At 76.9% G+C, this 24,364-nt stretch overlaps 24 non-coding genes across 24 annotated transcripts; all 24 read right to left on the reverse strand.

Annotated features, from left to right (window-relative positions):
• Positions 1–518: 518 nt before the first annotated feature.
• LOC136139951 (5S ribosomal RNA) lies at positions 519–637 on the reverse strand. Its single transcript, XR_010657452.1, has one exon. It is a non-coding gene; the product is annotated as a 5S ribosomal RNA (ribosomal RNA).
• Positions 638–1,538: 901 nt separating this feature from the next.
• Positions 1,539–1,657, reverse strand: LOC136139952 (5S ribosomal RNA). The gene has a single exon (XR_010657453.1). It is a non-coding gene; the product is annotated as a 5S ribosomal RNA (ribosomal RNA).
• A 924-nt stretch (positions 1,658–2,581) lies between these two features.
• On the reverse strand, positions 2,582–2,700 carry LOC136139953 (5S ribosomal RNA). Its single transcript, XR_010657454.1, has one exon. It is a non-coding gene; the product is annotated as a 5S ribosomal RNA (ribosomal RNA).
• A 924-nt stretch (positions 2,701–3,624) lies between these two features.
• LOC136139954 (5S ribosomal RNA) lies at positions 3,625–3,743 on the reverse strand. Its single transcript, XR_010657455.1, has one exon. It is a non-coding gene; the product is annotated as a 5S ribosomal RNA (ribosomal RNA).
• Positions 3,744–4,667: 924 nt separating this feature from the next.
• Positions 4,668–4,786, reverse strand: LOC136139955 (5S ribosomal RNA). Its single transcript, XR_010657456.1, has one exon. It is a non-coding gene; the product is annotated as a 5S ribosomal RNA (ribosomal RNA).
• Positions 4,787–5,687: 901 nt separating this feature from the next.
• Positions 5,688–5,806, reverse strand: LOC136139957 (5S ribosomal RNA). Its single transcript, XR_010657457.1, has one exon. It is a non-coding gene; the product is annotated as a 5S ribosomal RNA (ribosomal RNA).
• Positions 5,807–6,730: 924 nt separating this feature from the next.
• LOC136139959 (5S ribosomal RNA) lies at positions 6,731–6,849 on the reverse strand. The gene has a single exon (XR_010657459.1). It is a non-coding gene; the product is annotated as a 5S ribosomal RNA (ribosomal RNA).
• Positions 6,850–7,750: 901 nt separating this feature from the next.
• On the reverse strand, positions 7,751–7,869 carry LOC136139960 (5S ribosomal RNA). The gene has a single exon (XR_010657460.1). It is a non-coding gene; the product is annotated as a 5S ribosomal RNA (ribosomal RNA).
• A 901-nt stretch (positions 7,870–8,770) lies between these two features.
• On the reverse strand, positions 8,771–8,889 carry LOC136139509 (5S ribosomal RNA). The gene has a single exon (XR_010657041.1). It is a non-coding gene; the product is annotated as a 5S ribosomal RNA (ribosomal RNA).
• Positions 8,890–9,790: 901 nt separating this feature from the next.
• Positions 9,791–9,909, reverse strand: LOC136139961 (5S ribosomal RNA). Its single transcript, XR_010657461.1, has one exon. It is a non-coding gene; the product is annotated as a 5S ribosomal RNA (ribosomal RNA).
• Positions 9,910–10,833: 924 nt separating this feature from the next.
• LOC136139962 (5S ribosomal RNA) lies at positions 10,834–10,952 on the reverse strand. The gene has a single exon (XR_010657462.1). It is a non-coding gene; the product is annotated as a 5S ribosomal RNA (ribosomal RNA).
• Positions 10,953–11,853: 901 nt separating this feature from the next.
• Positions 11,854–11,972, reverse strand: LOC136139963 (5S ribosomal RNA). The gene has a single exon (XR_010657463.1). It is a non-coding gene; the product is annotated as a 5S ribosomal RNA (ribosomal RNA).
• A 901-nt stretch (positions 11,973–12,873) lies between these two features.
• On the reverse strand, positions 12,874–12,992 carry LOC136139964 (5S ribosomal RNA). Its single transcript, XR_010657464.1, has one exon. It is a non-coding gene; the product is annotated as a 5S ribosomal RNA (ribosomal RNA).
• A 901-nt stretch (positions 12,993–13,893) lies between these two features.
• Positions 13,894–14,012, reverse strand: LOC136139965 (5S ribosomal RNA). The gene has a single exon (XR_010657465.1). It is a non-coding gene; the product is annotated as a 5S ribosomal RNA (ribosomal RNA).
• A 901-nt stretch (positions 14,013–14,913) lies between these two features.
• On the reverse strand, positions 14,914–15,032 carry LOC136139966 (5S ribosomal RNA). Its single transcript, XR_010657466.1, has one exon. It is a non-coding gene; the product is annotated as a 5S ribosomal RNA (ribosomal RNA).
• A 901-nt stretch (positions 15,033–15,933) lies between these two features.
• On the reverse strand, positions 15,934–16,052 carry LOC136139967 (5S ribosomal RNA). Its single transcript, XR_010657467.1, has one exon. It is a non-coding gene; the product is annotated as a 5S ribosomal RNA (ribosomal RNA).
• A 924-nt stretch (positions 16,053–16,976) lies between these two features.
• LOC136139968 (5S ribosomal RNA) lies at positions 16,977–17,095 on the reverse strand. Its single transcript, XR_010657468.1, has one exon. It is a non-coding gene; the product is annotated as a 5S ribosomal RNA (ribosomal RNA).
• A 901-nt stretch (positions 17,096–17,996) lies between these two features.
• Positions 17,997–18,115, reverse strand: LOC136139970 (5S ribosomal RNA). The gene has a single exon (XR_010657470.1). It is a non-coding gene; the product is annotated as a 5S ribosomal RNA (ribosomal RNA).
• A 901-nt stretch (positions 18,116–19,016) lies between these two features.
• LOC136139971 (5S ribosomal RNA) lies at positions 19,017–19,135 on the reverse strand. The gene has a single exon (XR_010657471.1). It is a non-coding gene; the product is annotated as a 5S ribosomal RNA (ribosomal RNA).
• Positions 19,136–20,059: 924 nt separating this feature from the next.
• LOC136139973 (5S ribosomal RNA) lies at positions 20,060–20,178 on the reverse strand. The gene has a single exon (XR_010657472.1). It is a non-coding gene; the product is annotated as a 5S ribosomal RNA (ribosomal RNA).
• A 901-nt stretch (positions 20,179–21,079) lies between these two features.
• On the reverse strand, positions 21,080–21,198 carry LOC136139974 (5S ribosomal RNA). Its single transcript, XR_010657473.1, has one exon. It is a non-coding gene; the product is annotated as a 5S ribosomal RNA (ribosomal RNA).
• Positions 21,199–22,122: 924 nt separating this feature from the next.
• On the reverse strand, positions 22,123–22,241 carry LOC136139975 (5S ribosomal RNA). The gene has a single exon (XR_010657474.1). It is a non-coding gene; the product is annotated as a 5S ribosomal RNA (ribosomal RNA).
• A 901-nt stretch (positions 22,242–23,142) lies between these two features.
• On the reverse strand, positions 23,143–23,261 carry LOC136139976 (5S ribosomal RNA). The gene has a single exon (XR_010657475.1). It is a non-coding gene; the product is annotated as a 5S ribosomal RNA (ribosomal RNA).
• Positions 23,262–24,162: 901 nt separating this feature from the next.
• Positions 24,163–24,281, reverse strand: LOC136139977 (5S ribosomal RNA). The gene has a single exon (XR_010657476.1). It is a non-coding gene; the product is annotated as a 5S ribosomal RNA (ribosomal RNA).
• Positions 24,282–24,364: the final 83 nt, after the last annotated feature.

Raw genomic sequence — 24,364 nt, forward strand, 5'->3', positions numbered from 1 at the left:
GCCACGGCCCCTCAGCCCCGGCAAGGCCACCCTTGCCCGCACACCACCCGCCGAGCTCAGGAGCCCGCCCCTGGTGGCCGGCAGGCCCGGGGAAGCGGCCCCGGCCCTCGATCCCGCTCCCGCACCCGGCCGCGGCGACACGGCGGAGGCGGGGCTTCTGCCGGAGGGAGCTGTGGCGGGACACACCGGCGCACAGGTGGCGGCAGCGGGGCTGGGCGCCAGTGGGGGCGGCCAGGTGCAGGTCGAGGGGCTCGCTGGCCGAAAGGACGGCAACCGGGCCCGCGGCGGATTCTGGGTCCGGGCCAGCCACCCCGGGAGCGTCCGGGGTGCGGCTGCCTTCCGGGGCCGCCTTCTGGCCGCCCGGCCGGCCGGGCCGGCGGGGAGCGGCCCCTCCGGCGCACGCGCGCCGTGGTGGGAGGGGCCTGAGGAGGTGGGGCCTGCAGCGGGGCCCGGCGGGGGCGGAGCCGGCGGCCACCGCCCGCGGGCGAGTAAAGGAGAAGGCGGAGCGGGAGGCAAAAAGCCTACAGCACCCGGTATTCCCAGGCGGTCTCCCATCCAAGTACTAACCAGGCCCGACCCTGCTTAGCTTCCGAGATCAGACGAGATCGGGCGCGTTCAGGGTGGTATGGCCGTAGACGGGGGCGGGGACCGCGGGCTGCCTCTTGAGGCCCAGTTGCGCTGGCGCTGGCGCCTTAGGGCCAGCCAGCCCGGCGGTCAGCCCGCCCAGGCAGGGGGAACGGACGTCTCGGGTATCGGGCGGTGGCGGAGGGTTTGGCCACCACCTCCCAGCCGAGGGCCGGCGTGACCCAGCAAACCCTTCGGCGCTTGGCGCCCCGCCCAAGATCCCGCACGTCGCTCACAGGGATGTGGCCCCGGAGGCTTCGGGGCCCGGGGCCCGCGGTCCCTGGGGCATCGCCCCTGCCCGCCCACGCGGCGCTAGGCGCAGCCCGGCCGCAGCCCGGGCCGGCCCTGCTGCCCGACAGCAGCTGGCCCGAAGCCACTGGGAGCCACCATTGCGTCGCCACGGCCCCTCAGCCCCGGCAAGGCCACCCTTGCCCGCACACCACCCGCCGAGCTCAGGAGCCCGCCCCTGGTGGCCGGCAGGCCCGGGGAAGCGGCCCCGGCCCTCGATCCCGCTCCCGCACCCGGCCGCGGCGACACGGCGGAGGCGGGGCTTCTGCCGGAGGGAGCTGTGGCGGGACACACCGGCGCACAGGTGGCGGCAGCGGGGCTGGGCGCCAGTGGGGGCGGCCAGGTGCAGGTCGAGGGGCTCGCTGGCCGAAAGGACGGCAACCGGGCCCGCGGCGGATTCTGGGTCCGGGCCAGCCACCCCGGGAGCGTCCGGGGTGCGGCTGCCTTCCGGGGCCGCCTTCTGGCCGCCCGGCCGGCCGGGCCGGCGGGGAGCGGCCCCTCCGGCGCACGCGCGCCGTGGTGGGAGGGGCCTGAGGAGGTGGGGCCTGCAGCGGGGCCCGGCGGGGGCGGAGCCGGCGGCCACCGCCCGCGGGCGAGTAAAGGAGAAGGCGGAGCGGGAGGCAAAAAGCCTACAGCACCCGGTATTCCCAGGCGGTCTCCCATCCAAGTACTAACCAGGCCCGACCCTGCTTAGCTTCCGAGATCAGACGAGATCGGGCGCGTTCAGGGTGGTATGGCCGTAGACGGGGGCGGGGACCGCGGGCTGCCTCTTGAGGCCCAGTTGCGCTGGCGCTGGCGCCTTAGGGCCAGCCAGCCCGGCGGTCAGCCCGCCCCGGCGGGACCCCGCCGCCCGCCCAGGCAGGGGGAACGGACGTCTCGGGTATCGGGCGGTGGCGGAGGGTTTGGCCACCACCTCCCAGCCGAGGGCCGGCGTGACCCAGCAAACCCTTCGGCGCTTGGCGCCCCGCCCAAGATCCCGCACGTCGCTCACAGGGACGTGGCCCCGGGGGCTTCGGGGCCCGGGGCCCGCGGTCCCTGGGGCATCGCCCCTGCCCGCCCACGCGGCGCTAGGCGCAGCCCGGCCGCAGCCCGGGCCGGCCCTGCTGCCCGACAGCAGCTGGCCCGAAGCCACTGGGAGCCACCATTGCGTCGCCACGGCCCCTCAGCCCCGGCAAGGCCACCCTTGCCCGCACACCACCCGCCGAGCTCAGGAGCCCGCCCCTGGTGGCCGGCAGGCCCGGGGAAGCGGCCCCGGCCCTCGATCCCGCTCCCGCACCCGGCCGCGGCGACACGGCGGAGGCGGGGCTTCTGCCGGAGGGAGCTGTGGCGGGACACACCGGCGCACAGGTGGCGGCAGCGGGGCTGGGCGCCAGTGGGGGCGGCCAGGTGCAGGTCGAGGGGCTCGCTGGCCGAAAGGACGGCAACCGGGCCCGCGGCGGATTCTGGGTCCGGGCCAGCCACCCCGGGAGCGTCCGGGGTGCGGCTGCCTTCCGGGGCCGCCTTCTGGCCGCCCGGCCGGCCGGGCCGGCGGGGAGCGGCCCCTCCGGCGCACGCGCGCCGTGGTGGGAGGGGCCTGAGGAGGTGGGGCCTGCAGCGGGGCCCGGCGGGGGCGGAGCCGGCGGCCACCGCCCGCGGGCGAGTAAAGGAGAAGGCGGAGCGGGAGGCAAAAAGCCTACAGCACCCGGTATTCCCAGGCGGTCTCCCATCCAAGTACTAACCAGGCCCGACCCTGCTTAGCTTCCGAGATCAGACGAGATCGGGCGCGTTCAGGGTGGTATGGCCGTAGACGGGGGCGGGGACCGCGGGCTGCCTCTTGAGGCCCAGTTGCGCTGGCGCTGGCGCCTTAGGGCCAGCCAGCCCGGCGGTCAGCCCGCCCCGGCGGGACCCCGCCGCCCGCCCAGGCAGGGGGAACGGACGTCTCGGGTATCGGGCGGTGGCGGAGGGTTTGGCCACCACCTCCCAGCCGAGGGCCGGCGTGACCCAGCAAACCCTTCGGCGCTTGGCGCCCCGCCCAAGATCCCGCACGTCGCTCACAGGGACGTGGCCCCGGAGGCTTCGGGGCCCGGGGCCCGCGGTCCCTGGGGCATCGCCCCTGCCCGCCCACGCGGCGCTAGGCGCAGCCCGGCCGCAGCCCGGGCCGGCCCTGCTGCCCGACTGCAGCTGGCCCGAAGCCACTGGGAGCCACCATTGCGTCGCCACGGCCCCTCAGCCCCGGCAAGGCCACCCTTGCCCGCACACCACCCGCCGAGCTCAGGAGCCCGCCCCTGGTGGCCGGCAGGCCCGGGGAAGCGGCCCCGGCCCTCGATCCCGCTCCCGCACCCGGCCGCGGCGACACGGCGGAGGCGGGGCTTCTGCCGGAGGGAGCTGTGGCGGGACACACCGGCGCACAGGTGGCGGCAGCGGGGCTGGGCGCCAGTGGGGGCGGCCAGGTGCAGGTCGAGGGGCTCGCTGGCCGAAAGGACGGCAACCGGGCCCGCGGCGGATTCTGGGTCCGGGCCAGCCACCCCGGGAGCGTCCGGGGTGCGGCTGCCTTCCGGGGCCGCCTTCTGGCCGCCCGGCCGGCCGGGCCGGCGGGGAGCGGCCCCTCCGGCGCACGCGCGCCGTGGTGGGAGGGGCCTGAGGAGGTGGGGCCTGCAGCGGGGCCCGGCGGGGGCGGAGCCGGCGGCCACCGCCCGCGGGCGAGTAAAGGAGAAGGCGGAGCGGGAGGCAAAAAGCCTACAGCACCCGGTATTCCCAGGCGGTCTCCCATCCAAGTACTAACCAGGCCCGACCCTGCTTAGCTTCCGAGATCAGACGAGATCGGGCGCGTTCAGGGTGGTATGGCCGTAGACGGGGGCGGGGACCGCGGGCTGCCTCTTGAGGCCCAGTTGCGCTGGCGCTGGCGCCTTAGGGCCAGCCAGCCCGGCGGTCAGCCCGCCCCGGCGGGACCCCGCCGCCCGCCCAGGCAGGGGGAACGGACGTCTCGGGTATCGGGCGGTGGCGGAGGGTTTGGCCACCACCTCCCAGCCGAGGGCCGGCGTGACCCAGCAAACCCTTCGGCGCTTGGCGCCCCGCCCAAGATCCCGCACGTCGCTCACAGGGACGTGGCCCCGGGGGCTTCGGGGCCCGGGGCCCGCGGTCCCTGGGGCATCGCCCCTGCCCGCCCACGCGGCGCTAGGCGCAGCCCGGCCGCAGCCCGGGCCGGCCCTGCTGCCCGACAGCAGCTGGCCCGAAGCCACTGGGAGCCACCATTGCGTCGCCACGGCCCCTCAGCCCCGGCAAGGCCACCCTTGCCCGCACACCACCCGCCGAGCTCAGGAGCCCGCCCCTGGTGGCCGGCAGGCCCGGGGAAGCGGCCCCGGCCCTCGATCCCGCTCCCGCACCCGGCCGCGGCGACACGGCGGAGGCGGGGCTTCTGCCGGAGGGAGCTGTGGCGGGACACACCGGCGCACAGGTGGCGGCAGCGGGGCTGGGCGCCAGTGGGGGCGGCCAGGTGCAGGTCGAGGGGCTCGCTGGCCGAAAGGACGGCAACCGGGCCCGCGGCGGATTCTGGGTCCGGGCCAGCCACCCCGGGAGCGTCCGGGGTGCGGCTGCCTTCCGGGGCCGCCTTCTGGCCGCCCGGCCGGCCGGGCCGGCGGGGAGCGGCCCCTCCGGCGCACGCGCGCCGTGGTGGGAGGGGCCTGAGGAGGTGGGGCCTGCAGCGGGGCCCGGCGGGGGCGGAGCCGGCGGCCACCGCCCGCGGGCGAGTAAAGGAGAAGGCGGAGCGGGAGGCAAAAAGCCTACAGCACCCGGTATTCCCAGGCGGTCTCCCATCCAAGTACTAACCAGGCCCGACCCTGCTTAGCTTCCGAGATCAGACGAGATCGGGCGCGTTCAGGGTGGTATGGCCGTAGACGGGGGCGGGGACCGCGGGCTGCCTCTTGAGGCCCAGTTGCGCTGGCGCTGGCGCCTTAGGGCCAGCCAGCCCGGCGGTCAGCCCGCCCAGGCAGGGGGAACGGACGTCTCGGGTATCGGGCGGTGGCGGAGGGTTTGGCCACCACCTCCCAGCCGAGGGCCGGCGTGACCCAGCAAACCCTTCGGCGCTTGGCGCCCCGCCCAAGATCCCGCACGTCGCTCACAGGGATGTGGCCCCGGAGGCTTCGGGGCCCGGGGCCCGCGGTCCCTGGGGCATCGCCCCTGCCCGCCCACGCGGCGCTAGGCGCAGCCCGGCCGCAGCCCGGGCCGGCCCTGCTGCCCGACAGCAGCTGGCCCGAAGCCACTGGGAGCCACCATTGCGTCGCCACGGCCCCTCAGCCCCGGCAAGGCCACCCTTGCCCGCACACCACCCGCCGAGCTCAGGAGCCCGCCCCTGGTGGCCGGCAGGCCCGGGGAAGCGGCCCCGGCCCTCGATCCCGCTCCCGCACCCGGCCGCGGCGACACGGCGGAGGCGGGGCTTCTGCCGGAGGGAGCTGTGGCGGGACACACCGGCGCACAGGTGGCGGCAGCGGGGCTGGGCGCCAGTGGGGGCGGCCAGGTGCAGGTCGAGGGGCTCGCTGGCCGAAAGGACGGCAACCGGGCCCGCGGCGGATTCTGGGTCCGGGCCAGCCACCCCGGGAGCGTCCGGGGTGCGGCTGCCTTCCGGGGCCGCCTTCTGGCCGCCCGGCCGGCCGGGCCGGCGGGGAGCGGCCCCTCCGGCGCACGCGCGCCGTGGTGGGAGGGGCCTGAGGAGGTGGGGCCTGCAGCGGGGCCCGGCGGGGGCGGAGCCGGCGGCCACCGCCCGCGGGCGAGTAAAGGAGAAGGCGGAGCGGGAGGCAAAAAGCCTACAGCACCCGGTATTCCCAGGCGGTCTCCCATCCAAGTACTAACCAGGCCCGACCCTGCTTAGCTTCCGAGATCAGACGAGATCGGGCGCGTTCAGGGTGGTATGGCCGTAGACGGGGGCGGGGACCGCGGGCTGCCTCTTGAGGCCCAGTTGCGCTGGCGCTGGCGCCTTAGGGCCAGCCAGCCCGGCGGTCAGCCCGCCCCGGCGGGACCCCGCCGCCCGCCCAGGCAGGGGGAACGGACGTCTCGGGTATCGGGCGGTGGCGGAGGGTTTGGCCACCACCTCCCAGCCGAGGGCCGGCGTGACCCAGCAAACCCTTCGGCGCTTGGCGCCCCGCCCAAGATCCCGCACGTCGCTCACAGGGACGTGGCCCCGGGGGCTTCGGGGCCCGGGGCCCGCGGTCCCTGGGGCATCGCCCCTGCCCGCCCACGCGGCGCTAGGCGCAGCCCGGCCGCAGCCCGGGCCGGCCCTGCTGCCCGACAGCAGCTGGCCCGAAGCCACTGGGAGCCACCATTGCGTCGCCACGGCCCCTCAGCCCCGGCAAGGCCACCCTTGCCCGCACACCACCCGCCGAGCTCAGGAGCCCGCCCCTGGTGGCCGGCAGGCCCGGGGAAGCGGCCCCGGCCCTCGATCCCGCTCCCGCACCCGGCCGCGGCGACACGGCGGAGGCGGGGCTTCTGCCGGAGGGAGCTGTGGCGGGACACACCGGCGCACAGGTGGCGGCAGCGGGGCTGGGCGCCAGTGGGGGCGGCCAGGTGCAGGTCGAGGGGCTCGCTGGCCGAAAGGACGGCAACCGGGCCCGCGGCGGATTCTGGGTCCGGGCCAGCCACCCCGGGAGCGTCCGGGGTGCGGCTGCCTTCCGGGGCCGCCTTCTGGCCGCCCGGCCGGCCGGGCCGGCGGGGAGCGGCCCCTCCGGCGCACGCGCGCCGTGGTGGGAGGGGCCTGAGGAGGTGGGGCCTGCAGCGGGGCCCGGCGGGGGCGGAGCCGGCGGCCACCGCCCGCGGGCGAGTAAAGGAGAAGGCGGAGCGGGAGGCAAAAAGCCTACAGCACCCGGTATTCCCAGGCGGTCTCCCATCCAAGTACTAACCAGGCCCGACCCTGCTTAGCTTCCGAGATCAGACGAGATCGGGCGCGTTCAGGGTGGTATGGCCGTAGACGGGGGCGGGGACCGCGGGCTGCCTCTTGAGGCCCAGTTGCGCTGGCGCTGGCGCCTTAGGGCCAGCCAGCCCGGCGGTCAGCCCGCCCAGGCAGGGGGAACGGACGTCTCGGGTATCGGGCGGTGGCGGAGGGTTTGGCCACCACCTCCCAGCCGAGGGCCGGCGTGACCCAGCAAACCCTTCGGCGCTTGGCGCCCCGCCCAAGATCCCGCACGTCGCTCACAGGGACGTGGCCCCGGGGGCTTCGGGGCCCGGGGCCCGCGGTCCCTGGGGCATCGCCCCTGCCCGCCCACGCGGCGCTAGGCGCAGCCCGGCCGCAGCCCGGGCCGGCCCTGCTGCCCGACAGCAGCTGGCCCGAAGCCACTGGGAGCCACCATTGCGTCGCCACGGCCCCTCAGCCCCGGCAAGGCCACCCTTGCCCGCACACCACCCGCCGAGCTCAGGAGCCCGCCCCTGGTGGCCGGCAGGCCCGGGGAAGCGGCCCCGGCCCTCGATCCCGCTCCCGCACCCGGCCGCGGCGACACGGCGGAGGCGGGGCTTCTGCCGGAGGGAGCTGTGGCGGGACACACCGGCGCACAGGTGGCGGCAGCGGGGCTGGGCGCCAGTGGGGGCGGCCAGGTGCAGGTCGAGGGGCTCGCTGGCCGAAAGGACGGCAACCGGGCCCGCGGCGGATTCTGGGTCCGGGCCAGCCACCCCGGGAGCGTCCGGGGTGCGGCTGCCTTCCGGGGCCGCCTTCTGGCCGCCCGGCCGGCCGGGCCGGCGGGGAGCGGCCCCTCCGGCGCACGCGCGCCGTGGTGGGAGGGGCCTGAGGAGGTGGGGCCTGCAGCGGGGCCCGGCGGGGGCGGAGCCGGCGGCCACCGCCCGCGGGCGAGTAAAGGAGAAGGCGGAGCGGGAGGCAAAAAGCCTACAGCACCCGGTATTCCCAGGCGGTCTCCCATCCAAGTACTAACCAGGCCCGACCCTGCTTAGCTTCCGAGATCAGACGAGATCGGGCGCGTTCAGGGTGGTATGGCCGTAGACGGGGGCGGGGACCGCGGGCTGCCTCTTGAGGCCCAGTTGCGCTGGCGCTGGCGCCTTAGGGCCAGCCAGCCCGGCGGTCAGCCCGCCCAGGCAGGGGGAACGGACGTCTCGGGTATCGGGCGGTGGCGGAGGGTTTGGCCACCACCTCCCAGCCGAGGGCCGGCGTGACCCAGCAAACCCTTCGGCGCTTGGCGCCCCGCCCAAGATCCCGCACGTCGCTCACAGGGACGTGGCCCCGGGGGCTTCGGGGCCCGGGGCCCGCGGTCCCTGGGGCATCGCCCCTGCCCGCCCACGCGGCGCTAGGCGCAGCCCGGCCGCAGCCCGGGCCGGCCCTGCTGCCCGACAGCAGCTGGCCCGAAGCCACTGGGAGCCACCATTGCGTCGCCACGGCCCCTCAGCCCCGGCAAGGCCACCCTTGCCCGCACACCACCCGCCGAGCTCAGGAGCCCGCCCCTGGTGGCCGGCAGGCCCGGGGAAGCGGCCCCGGCCCTCGATCCCGCTCCCGCACCCGGCCGCGGCGACACGGCGGAGGCGGGGCTTCTGCCGGAGGGAGCTGTGGCGGGACACACCGGCGCACAGGTGGCGGCAGCGGGGCTGGGCGCCAGTGGGGGCGGCCAGGTGCAGGTCGAGGGGCTCGCTGGCCGAAAGGACGGCAACCGGGCCCGCGGCGGATTCTGGGTCCGGGCCAGCCACCCCGGGAGCGTCCGGGGTGCGGCTGCCTTCCGGGGCCGCCTTCTGGCCGCCCGGCCGGCCGGGCCGGCGGGGAGCGGCCCCTCCGGCGCACGCGCGCCGTGGTGGGAGGGGCCTGAGGAGGTGGGGCCTGCAGCGGGGCCCGGCGGGGGCGGAGCCGGCGGCCACCGCCCGCGGGCGAGTAAAGGAGAAGGCGGAGCGGGAGGCAAAAAGCCTACAGCACCCGGTATTCCCAGGCGGTCTCCCATCCAAGTACTAACCAGGCCCGACCCTGCTTAGCTTCGGAGATCAGACGAGATCGGGCGCGTTCAGGGTGGTATGGCCGTAGACGGGGGCGGGGACCGCGGGCTGCCTCTTGAGGCCCAGTTGCGCTGGCGCTGGCGCCTTAGGGCCAGCCAGCCCGGCGGTCAGCCCGCCCAGGCAGGGGGAACGGACGTCTCGGGTATCGGGCGGTGGCGGAGGGTTTGGCCACCACCTCCCAGCCGAGGGCCGGCGTGACCCAGCAAACCCTTCGGCGCTTGGCGCCCCGCCCAAGATCCCGCACGTCGCTCACAGGGACGTGGCCCCGGAGGCTTCGGGGCCCGGGGCCCGCGGTCCCTGGGGCATCGCCCCTGCCCGCCCACGCGGCGCTAGGCGCAGCCCGGCCGCAGCCCGGGCCGGCCCTGCTGCCCGACTGCAGCTGGCCCGAAGCCACTGGGAGCCACCATTGCGTCGCCACGGCCCCTCAGCCCCGGCAAGGCCACCCTTGCCCGCACACCACCCGCCGAGCTCAGGAGCCCGCCCCTGGTGGCCGGCAGGCCCGGGGAAGCGGCCCCGGCCCTCGATCCCGCTCCCGCACCCGGCCGCGGCGACACGGCGGAGGCGGGGCTTCTGCCGGAGGGAGCTGTGGCGGGACACACCGGCGCACAGGTGGCGGCAGCGGGGCTGGGCGCCAGTGGGGGCGGCCAGGTGCAGGTCGAGGGGCTCGCTGGCCGAAAGGACGGCAACCGGGCCCGCGGCGGATTCTGGGTCCGGGCCAGCCACCCCGGGAGCGTCCGGGGTGCGGCTGCCTTCCGGGGCCGCCTTCTGGCCGCCCGGCCGGCCGGGCCGGCGGGGAGCGGCCCCTCCGGCGCACGCGCGCCGTGGTGGGAGGGGCCTGAGGAGGTGGGGCCTGCAGCGGGGCCCGGCGGGGGCGGAGCCGGCGGCCACCGCCCGCGGGCGAGTAAAGGAGAAGGCGGAGCGGGAGGCAAAAAGCCTACAGCACCCGGTATTCCCAGGCGGTCTCCCATCCAAGTACTAACCAGGCCCGACCCTGCTTAGCTTCCGAGATCAGACGAGATCGGGCGCGTTCAGGGTGGTATGGCCGTAGACGGGGGCGGGGACCGCGGGCTGCCTCTTGAGGCCCAGTTGCGCTGGCGCTGGCGCCTTAGGGCCAGCCAGCCCGGCGGTCAGCCCGCCCCGGCGGGACCCCGCCGCCCGCCCAGGCAGGGGGAACGGACGTCTCGGGTATCGGGCGGTGGCGGAGGGTTTGGCCACCACCTCCCAGCCGAGGGCCGGCGTGACCCAGCAAACCCTTCGGCGCTTGGCGCCCCGCCCAAGATCCCGCACGTCGCTCACAGGGACGTGGCCCCGGGGGCTTCGGGGCCCGGGGCCCGCGGTCCCTGGGGCATCGCCCCTGCCCGCCCACGCGGCGCTAGGCGCAGCCCGGCCGCAGCCCGGGCCGGCCCTGCTGCCCGACAGCAGCTGGCCCGAAGCCACTGGGAGCCACCATTGCGTCGCCACGGCCCCTCAGCCCCGGCAAGGCCACCCTTGCCCGCACACCACCCGCCGAGCTCAGGAGCCCGCCCCTGGTGGCCGGCAGGCCCGGGGAAGCGGCCCCGGCCCTCGATCCCGCTCCCGCACCCGGCCGCGGCGACACGGCGGAGGCGGGGCTTCTGCCGGAGGGAGCTGTGGCGGGACACACCGGCGCACAGGTGGCGGCAGCGGGGCTGGGCGCCAGTGGGGGCGGCCAGGTGCAGGTCGAGGGGCTCGCTGGCCGAAAGGACGGCAACCGGGCCCGCGGCGGATTCTGGGTCCGGGCCAGCCACCCCGGGAGCGTCCGGGGTGCGGCTGCCTTCCGGGGCCGCCTTCTGGCCGCCCGGCCGGCCGGGCCGGCGGGGAGCGGCCCCTCCGGCGCACGCGCGCCGTGGTGGGAGGGGCCTGAGGAGGTGGGGCCTGCAGCGGGGCCCGGCGGGGGCGGAGCCGGCGGCCACCGCCCGCGGGCGAGTAAAGGAGAAGGCGGAGCGGGAGGCAAAAAGCCTACAGCACCCGGTATTCCCAGGCGGTCTCCCATCCAAGTACTAACCAGGCCCGACCCTGCTTAGCTTCCGAGATCAGACGAGATCGGGCGCGTTCAGGGTGGTATGGCCGTAGACGGGGGCGGGGACCGCGGGCTGCCTCTTGAGGCCCAGTTGCGCTGGCGCTGGCGCCTTAGGGCCAGCCAGCCCGGCGGTCAGCCCGCCCAGGCAGGGGGAACGGACGTCTCGGGTATCGGGCGGTGGCGGAGGGTTTGGCCACCACCTCCCAGCCGAGGGCCGGCGTGACCCAGCAAACCCTTCGGCGCTTGGCGCCCCGCCCAAGATCCCGCACGTCGCTCACAGGGACGTGGCCCCGGGGGCTTCGGGGCCCGGGGCCCGCGGTCCCTGGGGCATCGCCCCTGCCCGCCCACGCGGCGCTAGGCGCAGCCCGGCCGCAGCCCGGGCCGGCCCTGCTGCCCGACAGCAGCTGGCCCGAAGCCACTGGGAGCCACCATTGCGTCGCCACGGCCCCTCAGCCCCGGCAAGGCCACCCTTGCCCGCACACCACCCGCCGAGCTCAGGAGCCCGCCCCTGGTGGCCGGCAGGCCCGGGGAAGCGGCCCCGGCCCTCGATCCCGCTCCCGCACCCGGCCGCGGCGACACGGCGGAGGCGGGGCTTCTGCCGGAGGGAGCTGTGGCGGGACACACCGGCGCACAGGTGGCGGCAGCGGGGCTGGGCGCCAGTGGGGGCGGCCAGGTGCAGGTCGAGGGGCTCGCTGGCCGAAAGGACGGCAACCGGGCCCGCGGCGGATTCTGGGTCCGGGCCAGCCACCCCGGGAGCGTCCGGGGTGCGGCTGCCTTCCGGGGCCGCCTTCTGGCCGCCCGGCCGGCCGGGCCGGCGGGGAGCGGCCCCTCCGGCGCACGCGCGCCGTGGTGGGAGGGGCCTGAGGAGGTGGGGCCTGCAGCGGGGCCCGGCGGGGGCGGAGCCGGCGGCCACCGCCCGCGGGCGAGTAAAGGAGAAGGCGGAGCGGGAGGCAAAAAGCCTACAGCACCCGGTATTCCCAGGCGGTCTCCCATCCAAGTACTAACCAGGCCCGACCCTGCTTAGCTTCCGAGATCAGACGAGATCGGGCGCGTTCAGGGTGGTATGGCCGTAGACGGGGGCGGGGACCGCGGGCTGCCTCTTGAGGCCCAGTTGCGCTGGCGCTGGCGCCTTAGGGCCAGCCAGCCCGGCGGTCAGCCCGCCCAGGCAGGGGGAACGGACGTCTCGGGTATCGGGCGGTGGCGGAGGGTTTGGCCACCACCTCCCAGCCGAGGGCCGGCGTGACCCAGCAAACCCTTCGGCGCTTGGCGCCCCGCCCAAGATCCCGCACGTCGCTCACAGGGACGTGGCCCCGGGGGCTTCGGGGCCCGGGGCCCGCGGTCCCTGGGGCATCGCCCCTGCCCGCCCACGCGGCGCTAGGCGCAGCCCGGCCGCAGCCCGGGCCGGCCCTGCTGCCCGACAGCAGCTGGCCCGAAGCCACTGGGAGCCACCATTGCGTCGCCACGGCCCCTCAGCCCCGGCAAGGCCACCCTTGCCCGCACACCACCCGCCGAGCTCAGGAGCCCGCCCCTGGTGGCCGGCAGGCCCGGGGAAGCGGCCCCGGCCCTCGATCCCGCTCCCGCACCCGGCCGCGGCGACACGGCGGAGGCGGGGCTTCTGCCGGAGGGAGCTGTGGCGGGACACACCGGCGCACAGGTGGCGGCAGCGGGGCTGGGCGCCAGTGGGGGCGGCCAGGTGCAGGTCGAGGGGCTCGCTGGCCGAAAGGACGGCAACCGGGCCCGCGGCGGATTCTGGGTCCGGGCCAGCCACCCCGGGAGCGTCCGGGGTGCGGCTGCCTTCCGGGGCCGCCTTCTGGCCGCCCGGCCGGCCGGGCCGGCGGGGAGCGGCCCCTCCGGCGCACGCGCGCCGTGGTGGGAGGGGCCTGAGGAGGTGGGGCCTGCAGCGGGGCCCGGCGGGGGCGGAGCCGGCGGCCACCGCCCGCGGGCGAGTAAAGGAGAAGGCGGAGCGGGAGGCAAAAAGCCTACAGCACCCGGTATTCCCAGGCGGTCTCCCATCCAAGTACTAACCAGGCCCGACCCTGCTTAGCTTCCGAGATCAGACGAGATCGGGCGCGTTCAGGGTGGTATGGCCGTAGACGGGGGCGGGGACCGCGGGCTGCCTCTTGAGGCCCAGTTGCGCTGGCGCTGGCGCCTTAGGGCCAGCCAGCCCGGCGGTCAGCCCGCCCAGGCAGGGGGAACGGACGTCTCGGGTATCGGGCGGTGGCGGAGGGTTTGGCCACCACCTCCCAGCCGAGGGCCGGCGTGACCCAGCAAACCCTTCGGCGCTTGGCGCCCCGCCCAAGATCCCGCACGTCGCTCACAGGGACGTGGCCCCGGAGGCTTCGGGGCCCGGGGCCCGCGGTCCCTGGGGCATCGCCCCTGCCCGCCCACGCGGCGCTAGGCGCAGCCCGGCCGCAGCCCGGGCCGGCCCTGCTGCCCGACTGCAGCTGGCCCGAAGCCACTGGGAGCCACCATTGCGTCGCCACGGCCCCTCAGCCCCGGCAAGGCCACCCTTGCCCGCACACCACCCGCCGAGCTCAGGAGCCCGCCCCTGGTGGCCGGCAGGCCCGGGGAAGCGGCCCCGGCCCTCGATCCCGCTCCCGCACCCGGCCGCGGCGACACGGCGGAGGCGGGGCTTCTGCCGGAGGGAGCTGTGGCGGGACACACCGGCGCACAGGTGGCGGCAGCGGGGCTGGGCGCCAGTGGGGGCGGCCAGGTGCAGGTCGAGGGGCTCGCTGGCCGAAAGGACGGCAACCGGGCCCGCGGCGGATTCTGGGTCCGGGCCAGCCACCCCGGGAGCGTCCGGGGTGCGGCTGCCTTCCGGGGCCGCCTTCTGGCCGCCCGGCCGGCCGGGCCGGCGGGGAGCGGCCCCTCCGGCGCACGCGCGCCGTGGTGGGAGGGGCCTGAGGAGGTGGGGCCTGCAGCGGGGCCCGGCGGGGGCGGAGCCGGCGGCCACCGCCCGCGGGCGAGTAAAGGAGAAGGCGGAGCGGGAGGCAAAAAGCCTACAGCACCCGGTATTCCCAGGCGGTCTCCCATCCAAGTACTAACCAGGCCCGACCCTGCTTAGCTTCCGAGATCAGACGAGATCGGGCGCGTTCAGGGTGGTATGGCCGTAGACGGGGGCGGGGACCGCGGGCTGCCTCTTGAGGCCCAGTTGCGCTGGCGCTGGCGCCTTAGGGCCAGCCAGCCCGGCGGTCAGCCCGCCCAGGCAGGGGGAACGGACGTCTCGGGTATCGGGCGGTGGCGGAGGGTTTGGCCACCACCTCCCAGCCGAGGGCCGGCGTGACCCAGCAAACCCTTCGGCGCTTGGCGCCCCGCCCAAGATCCCGCACGTCGCTCACAGGGACGTGGCCCCGGGGGCTTCGGGGCCCGGGGCCCGCGGTCCCTGGGGCATCGCCCCTGCCCGCCCACGCGGCGCTAGGCGCAGCCCGGCCGCAGCCCGGGCCGGCCCTGCTGCCCGACAGCAGCTGGCCCGAAGCCACTGGGAGCCACCATTGCGTCGCCACGGCCCCTCAGCCCCGGCAAGGCCACCCTTGCCCGCACACCACCCGCCGAGCTCAGGAGCCCGCCCCTGGTGGCCGGCAGGCCCGGGGAAGCGGCCCCGGCCCTCGATCCCGCTCCCGCACCCGGCCGCGGCGACACGGCGGAGGCGGGGCTTCTGCCGGAGGGAGCTGTGGCGGGACACACCGGCGCACAGGTGGCGGCAGCGGGGCTGGGCGCCAGTGGGGGCGGCCAGGTGCAGGTCGAGGGGCTCGCTGGCCGAAAGGACGGCAACCGGGCCCGCGGCGGATTCTGGGTCCGGGCCAGCCACCCCGGGAGCGTCCGGGGTGCGGCTGCCTTCCGGGGCCGCCTTCTGGCCGCCCGGCCGGCCGGGCCGGCGGGGAGCGGCCCCTCCGGCGCACGCGCGCCGTGGTGGGAGGGGCCTGAGGAGGTGGGGCCTGCAGCGGGGCCCGGCGGGGGCGGAGCCGGCGGCCACCGCCCGCGGGCGAGTAAAGGAGAAGGCGGAGCGGGAGGCAAAAAGCCTACAGCACCCGGTATTCCCAGGCGGTCTCCCATCCAAGTACTAACCAGGCCCGACCCTGCTTAGCTTCCGAGATCAGACGAGATCGGGCGCGTTCAGGGTGGTATGGCCGTAGACGGGGGCGGGGACCGCGGGCTGCCTCTTGAGGCCCAGTTGCGCTGGCGCTGGCGCCTTAGGGCCAGCCAGCCCGGCGGTCAGCCCGCCCAGGCAGGGGGAACGGACGTCTCGGGTATCGGGCGGTGGCGGAGGGTTTGGCCACCACCTCCCAGCCGAGGGCCGGCGTGACCCAGCAAACCCTTCGGCGCTTGGCGCCCCGCCCAAGATCCCGCACGTCGCTCACAGGGACGTGGCCCCGGAGGCTTCGGGGCCCGGGGCCCGCGGTCCCTGGGGCATCGCCCCTGCCCGCCCACGCGGCGCTAGGCGCAGCCCGGCCGCAGCCCGGGCCGGCCCTGCTGCCCGACTGCAGCTGGCCCGAAGCCACTGGGAGCCACCATTGCGTCGCCACGGCCCCTCAGCCCCGGCAAGGCCACCCTTGCCCGCACACCACCCGCCGAGCTCAGGAGCCCGCCCCTGGTGGCCGGCAGGCCCGGGGAAGCGGCCCCGGCCCTCGATCCCGCTCCCGCACCCGGCCGCGGCGACACGGCGGAGGCGGGGCTTCTGCCGGAGGGAGCTGTGGCGGGACACACCGGCGCACAGGTGGCGGCAGCGGGGCTGGGCGCCAGTGGGGGCGGCCAGGTGCAGGTCGAGGGGCTCGCTGGCCGAAAGGACGGCAACCGGGCCCGCGGCGGATTCTGGGTCCGGGCCAGCCACCCCGGGAGCGTCCGGGGTGCGGCTGCCTTCCGGGGCCGCCTTCTGGCCGCCCGGCCGGCCGGGCCGGCGGGGAGCGGCCCCTCCGGCGCACGCGCGCCGTGGTGGGAGGGGCCTGAGGAGGTGGGGCCTGCAGCGGGGCCCGGCGGGGGCGGAGCCGGCGGCCACCGCCCGCGGGCGAGTAAAGGAGAAGGCGGAGCGGGAGGCAAAAAGCCTACAGCACCCGGTATTCCCAGGCGGTCTCCCATCCAAGTACTAACCAGGCCCGACCCTGCTTAGCTTCCGAGATCAGACGAGATCGGGCGCGTTCAGGGTGGTATGGCCGTAGACGGGGGCGGGGACCGCGGGCTGCCTCTTGAGGCCCAGTTGCGCTGGCGCTGGCGCCTTAGGGCCAGCCAGCCCGGCGGTCAGCCCGCCCCGGCGGGACCCCGCCGCCCGCCCAGGCAGGGGGAACGGACGTCTCGGGTATCGGGCGGTGGCGGAGGGTTTGGCCACCACCTCCCAGCCGAGGGCCGGCGTGACCCAGCAAACCCTTCGGCGCTTGGCGCCCCGCCCAAGATCCCGCACGTCGCTCACAGGGACGTGGCCCTGGGGGCTTCGGGGCCCGGGGCCCGCGGTCCCTGGGGCATCGCCCCTGCCCGCCCACGCGGCGCTAGGCGCAGCCCGGCCGCAGCCCGGGCCGGCCCTGCTGCCCGACAGCAGCTGGCCCGAAGCCACTGGGAGCCACCATTGCGTCGCCACGGCCCCTCAGCCCCGGCAAGGCCACCCTTGCCCGCACACCACCCGCCGAGCTCAGGAGCCCGCCCCTGGTGGCCGGCAGGCCCGGGGAAGCGGCCCCGGCCCTCGATCCCGCTCCCGCACCCGGCCGCGGCGACACGGCGGAGGCGGGGCTTCTGCCGGAGGGAGCTGTGGCGGGACACACCGGCGCACAGGTGGCGGCAGCGGGGCTGGGCGCCAGTGGGGGCGGCCAGGTGCAGGTCGAGGGGCTCGCTGGCCGAAAGGACGGCAACCGGGCCCGCGGCGGATTCTGGGTCCGGGCCAGCCACCCCGGGAGCGTCCGGGGTGCGGCTGCCTTCCGGGGCCGCCTTCTGGCCGCCCGGCCGGCCGGGCCGGCGGGGAGCGGCCCCTCCGGCGCACGCGCGCCGTGGTGGGAGGGGCCTGAGGAGGTGGGGCCTGCAGCGGGGCCCGGCGGGGGCGGAGCCGGCGGCCACCGCCCGCGGGCGAGTAAAGGAGAAGGCGGAGCGGGAGGCAAAAAGCCTACAGCACCCGGTATTCCCAGGCGGTCTCCCATCCAAGTACTAACCAGGCCCGACCCTGCTTAGCTTCCGAGATCAGACGAGATCGGGCGCGTTCAGGGTGGTATGGCCGTAGACGGGGGCGGGGACCGCGGGCTGCCTCTTGAGGCCCAGTTGCGCTGGCGCTGGCGCCTTAGGGCCAGCCAGCCCGGCGGTCAGCCCGCCCAGGCAGGGGGAACGGACGTCTCGGGTATCGGGCGGTGGCGGAGGGTTTGGCCACCACCTCCCAGCCGAGGGCCGGCGTGACCCAGCAAACCCTTCGGCGCTTGGCGCCCCGCCCAAGATCCCGCACGTCGCTCACAGGGACGTGGCCCCGGGGGCTTCGGGGCCCGGGGCCCGCGGTCCCTGGGGCATCGCCCCTGCCCGCCCACGCGGCGCTAGGCGCAGCCCGGCCGCAGCCCGGGCCGGCCCTGCTGCCCGACAGCAGCTGGCCCGAAGCCACTGGGAGCCACCATTGCGTCGCCACGGCCCCTCAGCCCCGGCAAGGCCACCCTTGCCCGCACACCACCCGCCGAGCTCAGGAGCCCGCCCCTGGTGGCCGGCAGGCCCGGGGAAGCGGCCCCGGCCCTCGATCCCGCTCCCGCACCCGGCCGCGGCGACACGGCGGAGGCGGGGCTTCTGCCGGAGGGAGCTGTGGCGGGACACACCGGCGCACAGGTGGCGGCAGCGGGGCTGGGCGCCAGTGGGGGCGGCCAGGTGCAGGTCGAGGGGCTCGCTGGCCGAAAGGACGGCAACCGGGCCCGCGGCGGATTCTGGGTCCGGGCCAGCCACCCCGGGAGCGTCCGGGGTGCGGCTGCCTTCCGGGGCCGCCTTCTGGCCGCCCGGCCGGCCGGGCCGGCGGGGAGCGGCCCCTCCGGCGCACGCGCGCCGTGGTGGGAGGGGCCTGAGGAGGTGGGGCCTGCAGCGGGGCCCGGCGGGGGCGGAGCCGGCGGCCACCGCCCGCGGGCGAGTAAAGGAGAAGGCGGAGCGGGAGGCAAAAAGCCTACAGCACCCGGTATTCCCAGGCGGTCTCCCATCCAAGTACTAACCAGGCCCGACCCTGCTTAGCTTCCGAGATCAGACGAGATCGGGCGCGTTCAGGGTGGTATGGCCGTAGACGGGGGCGGGGACCGCGGGCTGCCTCTTGAGGCCCAGTTGCGCTGGCGCTGGCGCCTTAGGGCCAGCCAGCCCGGCGGTCAGCCCGCCCAGGCAGGGGGAACGGACGTCTCGGGTATCGGGCGGTGGCGGAGGGTTTGGCCACCACCTCCCAGCCGAGGGCCGGCGTGACCCAGCAAACCCTTCGGCGCTTGGCGCCCCGCCCAAGATCCCGCACGTCGCTCACAGGGACGTGGCCCCGGAGGCTTCGGGGCCCGGGGCCCGCGGTCCCTGGGGCATCGCCCCTGCCCGCCCACGCGGCGCTAGGCGCAGCCCGGCCGCAGCCCGGGCCGGCCCTGCTGCCCGACTGCAGCTGGCCCGAAGCCACTGGGAGCCACCATTGCGTCGCCACGGCCCCTCAGCCCCGGCAAGGCCACCCTTGCCCGCACACCACCCGCCGAGCTCAGGAGCCCGCCCCTGGTGGCCGGCAGGCCCGGGGAAGCGGCCCCGGCCCTCGATCCCGCTCCCGCACCCGGCCGCGGCGACACGGCGGAGGCGGGGCTTCTGCCGGAGGGAGCTGTGGCGGGACACACCGGCGCACAGGTGGCGGCAGCGGGGCTGGGCGCCAGTGGGGGCGGCCAGGTGCAGGTCGAGGGACTCGCTGGCCGAAAGGACGGCAACCGGGCCCGCGGCGGATTCTGGGTCCGGGCCAGCCACCCCGGGAGCGTCCGGGGTGCGGCTGCCTTCCGGGGCCGCCTTCTGGCCGCCCGGCCGGCCGGGCCGGCGGGGAGCGGCCCCTCCGGCGCACGCGCGCCGTGGTGGGAGGGGCCTGAGGAGGTGGGGCCTGCAGCGGGGCCCGGCGGGGGCGGAGCCGGCGGCCACCGCCCGCGGGCGAGTAAAGGAGAAGGCGGAGCGGGAGGCAAAAAGCCTACAGCACCCGGTATTCCCAGGCGGTCTCCCATCCAAGTACTAACCAGGCCCGACCCTGCTTAGCTTCCGAGATCAGACGAGATCGGGCGCGTTCAGGGTGGTATGGCCGTAGACGGGGGCGGGGACCGCGGGCTGCCTCTTGAGGCCCAGTTGCGCTGGCGCTGGCGCCTTAGGGCCAGCCAGCCCGGCGGTCAGCCCGCCCCGGCGGGACCCCGCCGCCCGCCCAGGCAGGGGGAACGGACGTCTCGGGTATCGGGCGGTGGCGGAGGGTTTGGCCACCACCTCCCAGCCGAGGGCCGGCGTGACCCAGCAAACCCTTCGGCGCTTGGCGCCCCGCCCAAGATCCCGCACGTCGCTCACAGGGACGTGGCCCCGGGGGCTTCGGGGCCCGGGGCCCGCGGTCCCTGGGGCATCGCCCCTGCCCGCCCACGCGGCGCTAGGCGCAGCCCGGCCGCAGCCCGGGCCGGCCCTGCTGCCCGACAGCAGCTGGCCCGAAGCCACTGGGAGCCACCATTGCATCGCCACGGCCCCTCAGCCCCGGCAAGGCCACCCTTGCCCGCACACCACCCGCCGAGCTCAGGAGCCCGCCCCTGGTGGCCGGCAGGCCCGGGGAAGCGGCCCCGGCCCTCGATCCCGCTCCCGCACCCGGCCGCGGCGACACGGCGGAGGCGGGGCTTCTGCCGGAGGGAGCTGTGGCGGGACACACCGGCGCACAGGTGGCGGCAGCGGGGCTGGGCGCCAGTGGGGGCGGCCAGGTGCAGGTCGAGGGGCTCGCTGGCCGAAAGGACGGCAACCGGGCCCGCGGCGGATTCTGGGTCCGGGCCAGCCACCCCGGGAGCGTCCGGGGTGCGGCTGCCTTCCGGGGCCGCCTTCTGGCCGCCCGGCCGGCCGGGCCGGCGGGGAGCGGCCCCTCCGGCGCACGCGCGCCGTGGTGGGAGGGGCCTGAGGAGGTGGGGCCTGCAGCGGGGCCCGGCGGGGGCGGAGCCGGCGGCCACCGCCCGCGGGCGAGTAAAGGAGAAGGCGGAGCGGGAGGCAAAAAGCCTACAGCACCCGGTATTCCCAGGCGGTCTCCCATCCAAGTACTAACCAGGCCCGACCCTGCTTAGCTTCCGAGATCAGACGAGATCGGGCGCGTTCAGGGTGGTATGGCCGTAGACGGGGGCGGGGACCGCGGGCTGCCTCTTGAGGCCCAGTTGCGCTGGCGCTGGCGCCTTAGGGCCAGCCAGCCCGGCGGTCAGCCCGCCCAGGCAGGGGGAACGGACGTCTCGGGTATCGGGCGGTGGCGGAGGGTTTGGCCACCACCTCCCAGCCGAGGGCCGGCGTGACCCAGCAAACCCTTCGGCGCTTGGCGCCCCGCCCAAGATCCCGCACGTCGCTCACAGGGACGTGGCCCCGGGGGCTTCGGGGCCCGGGGCCCGCGGTCCCTGGGGCATCGCCCCTGCCCGCCCACGCGGCGCTAGGCGCAGCCCGGCCGCAGCCCGGGCCGGCCCTGCTGCCCGACAGCAGCTGGCCCGAAGCCACTGGGAGCCACCATTGCGTCGCCACGGCCCCTCAGCCCCGGCAAGGCCACCCTTGCCCGCACACCACCCGCCGAGCTCAGGAGCCCGCCCCTGGTGGCCGGCAGGCCCGGGGAAGCGGCCCCGGCCCTCGATCCCGCTCCCGCACCCGGCCGCGGCGACACGGCGGAGGCGGGGCTTCTGCCGGAGGGAGCTGTGGCGGGACACACCGGCGCACAGGTGGCGGCAGCGGGGCTGGGCGCCAGTGGGGGCGGCCAGGTGCAGGTCGAGGGGCTCGCTGGCCGAAAGGACGGCAACCGGGCCCGCGGCGGATTCTGGGTCCGGGCCAGCCACCCCGGGAGCGTCCGGGGTGCGGCTGCCTTCCGGGGCCGCCTTCTGGCCGCCCGGCCGGCCGGGCCGGCGGGGAGCGGCCCCTCCGGCGCACGCGCGCCGTGGTGGGAGGGGCCTGAGGAGGTGGGGCCTGCAGCGGGGCCCGGCGGGGGCGGAGCCGGCGGCCACCGCCCGCGGGCGAGTAAAGGAGAAGGCGGAGCGGGAGGCAAAAAGCCTACAGCACCCGGTATTCCCAGGCGGTCTCCCATCCAAGTACTAACCAGGCCCGACCCTGCTTAGCTTCCGAGATCAGACGAGATCGGGCGCGTTCAGGGTGGTATGGCCGTAGACGGGGGCGGGGACCGCGGGCTGCCTCTTGAGGCCCAGTTGCGCTGGCGCTGGCGCCTTAGGGCCAGCCAGCCCGGCGGTCAGCCCGCCCCGGCGGGACCCCGCCGCCCGCCCAGGCAGGGGGAACGGACGTCTCGGGTATCGGGCGGTGGCGGAGGGTTTGGCCACCACCTCCCAGCCGAGGGCCGGCGTGACCCAGCAAACCCTTCGGCGCTTGGCGCCCCGCCCAAGATCCCGCACGTCGCTCACAGGGACGTGGCCCCGGAGGCTTCGGGGCCCGGGGCCCGCGGTCCCTGGGGCATCGCCCCTGCCCGCCCACGCGGCGCTAGGCGCAGCACGGCCGCAGCCCGGGCCGGCCCTGCTGCCCGACTGCAGCTGGCCCGAAGCCACTGGGAGCCACCATTGCGTCGCCACGGCCCCTCAGCCCCGGCAAGGCCACCCTTGCCCGCACACCACCCGCCGAGCTCAGGAGCCCGCCCCTGGTGGCCGGCAGGCCCGGGGAAGCGGCCCCGGCCCTCGATCCCGCTCCCGCACCCGGCCGCGGCGACACGGCGGAGGCGGGGCTTCTGCCGGAGGGAGCTGTGGCGGGACACACCGGCGCACAGGTGGCGGCAGCGGGGCTGGGCGCCAGTGGGGGCGGCCAGGTGCAGGTCGAGGGGCTCGCTGGCCGAAAGGACGGCAACCGGGCCCGCGGCGGATTCTGGGTCCGGGCCAGCCACCCCGGGAGCGTCCGGGGTGCGGCTGCCTTCCGGGGCCGCCTTCTGGCCGCCCGGCCGGCCGGGCCGGCGGGGAGCGGCCCCTCCGGCGCACGCGCGCCGTGGTGGGAGGGGCCTGAGGAGGTGGGGCCTGCAGCGGGGCCCGGCGGGGGCGGAGCCGGCGGCCACCGCCCGCGGGCGAGTAAAGGAGAAGGCGGAGCGGGAGGCAAAAAGCCTACAGCACCCGGTATTCCCAGGCGGTCTCCCATCCAAGTACTAACCAGGCCCGACCCTGCTTAGCTTCCGAGATCAGACGAGATCGGGCGCGTTCAGGGTGGTATGGCCGTAGACGGGGGCGGGGACCGCGGGCTGCCTCTTGAGGCCCAGTTGCGCTGGCGCTGGCGCCTTAGGGCCAGCCAGCCCGGCGGTCAGCCCGCCCAGGCAGGGGGAACGGACGTCTCGGGTATCGGGCGGTGGCGGAGGGTTTGGCCACCACCTCCCAGCCGAGGGCCGGCGTGACCCAGCAAACCCTTCGGCGCTTGGCGCCCCGCCCAAGATCCCGCACGTCGCTCACAGGGACGTGGCCCCGGGGGCTTCGGGGCCCGGGGCCCGCGGTCCCTGGGGCATCGCCCCTGCCCGCCCACGCGGCGCTAGGCGCAGCCCGGCCGCAGCCCGGGCCGGCCCTGCTGCCCGACAGCAGCTGGCCCGAAGCCACTGGGAGCCACCATTGCGTCGCCACGGCCCCTCAGCCCCGGCAAGGCCACCCTTGCCCGCACACCACCCGCCGAGCTCAGGAGCCCGCCCCTGGTGGCCGGCAGGCCCGGGGAAGCGGCCCCGGCCCTCGATCCCGCTCCCGCACCCGGCCGCGGCGACACGGCGGAGGCGGGGCTTCTGCCGGAGGGAGCTGTGGCGGGACACACCGGCGCACAGGTGGCGGCAGCGGGGCTGGGCGCCAGTGGGGGCGGCCAGGTGCAGGTCGAGGGGCTCGCTGGCCGAAAGGACGGCAACCGGGCCCGCGGCGGATTCTGGGTCCGGGCCAGCCACCCCGGGAGCGTCCGGGGTGCGGCTGCCTTCCGGGGCCGCCTTCTGGCCGCCCGGCCGGCCGGGCCGGCGGGGAGCGGCCCCTCCGGCGCACGCGCGCCGTGGTGGGAGGGGCCTGAGGAGGTGGGGCCTGCAGCGGGGCCCGGCGGGGGCGGAGCCGGCGGCCACCGCCCGCGGGCGAGTAAAGGAGAAGGCGGAGCGGGAGGCAAAAAGCCTACAGCACCCGGTATTCCCAGGCGGTCTCCCATCCAAGTACTAACCAGGCCCGACCCTGCTTAGCTTCCGAGATCAGACGAGATCGGGCGCGTTCAGGGTGGTATGGCCGTAGACGGGGGCGGGGACCGCGGGCTGCCTCTTGAGGCCCAGTTGCGCTGGCGCTGGCGCCTTAGGGCCAGCCAGCCCGGCGGTCAGCCCGCCCAGGCAGGGGGAACGGACGTCTCGGGTATCGGGCGGTGGCGGAGGGTTTGGCCACCACCTCCCAGCCGAGGGCCGGCGTGACCCAGCAAACCCTTCGGCGCTTGGCGCCCCGCCCAAGATCCCGCACGTCGCTCACAGGGACGTGGCCCCGGGGGCTTCGGGGCCCGGGGCCCGCGGTCCCTGGGGCATCGCCCCTGCCCGCCCACGCGGCGCTAGGCGCAGCCCGGCCGCAGCCCGGGCCGGCCCTGCTGCCCGACAGCAGCTGGCCCGAAGCCACTGGGAGCCACCATTGCGTCGCCACGGCCCCTCAGCCCCGGCAAGGCCACCCTTGCCCGCACACCACCCGCCGAGCTCAGGAGCCCGCCCCTGGTGGCCGGCAGGCCCGGGGAAGCGGCCCCGGCCCTCGATCCCGCTCCCGCACCCGGCCGCGGCGACACGGCGGAGGCGGGGCTTCTGCCGGAGGGAGCTGTGGCGGGACACACCGGCGCACAGGTGGCGGCAGCGGGGCTGGGCGCCAGTGGGGGCGGCCAGGTGCAGGTCGAGGGGCTCGCTGGCCGAAAGGACGGCAACCGGGCCCGCGGCGGATTCTGGGTCCGGGCCAGCCACCCCGGGAGCGTCCGGGGTGCGGCTGCCTTCCGGGGCCGCCTTCTGGCCGCCCGGCCGGCCGGGCCGGCGGGGAGCGGCCCCTCCGGCGCACGCGCGCCGTGGTGGGAGGGGCCTGAGGAGGTGGGGCCTGCAGCGGGGCCCGGCGGGGGCGGAGCCGGCGGCCACCGCCCGCGGGCGAGTAAAGGAGAAGGCGGAGCGGGAGGCAAAAAGCCTACAGCACCCGGTATTCCCAGGCGGTCTCCCATCCAAGTACTAACCAGGCCCGACCCTGCTTAGCTTCCGAGATCAGACGAGATCGGGCGCGTTCAGGGTGGTATGGCCGTAGACGGGGGCGGGGACCGCGGGCTGCCTCTTGAGGCCCAGTTGCGCTGGCGCTGGCGCCTTAGGGCCAGCCAGCCCGGCGGTCAGCC

The sequence above is a fragment of the Phocoena phocoena genome, chromosome 19 (genome assembly GCF_963924675.1).
Source record: "Phocoena phocoena chromosome 19, mPhoPho1.1, whole genome shotgun sequence".
NCBI lineage: Eukaryota > Metazoa > Chordata > Mammalia > Artiodactyla > Phocoenidae > Phocoena > Phocoena phocoena.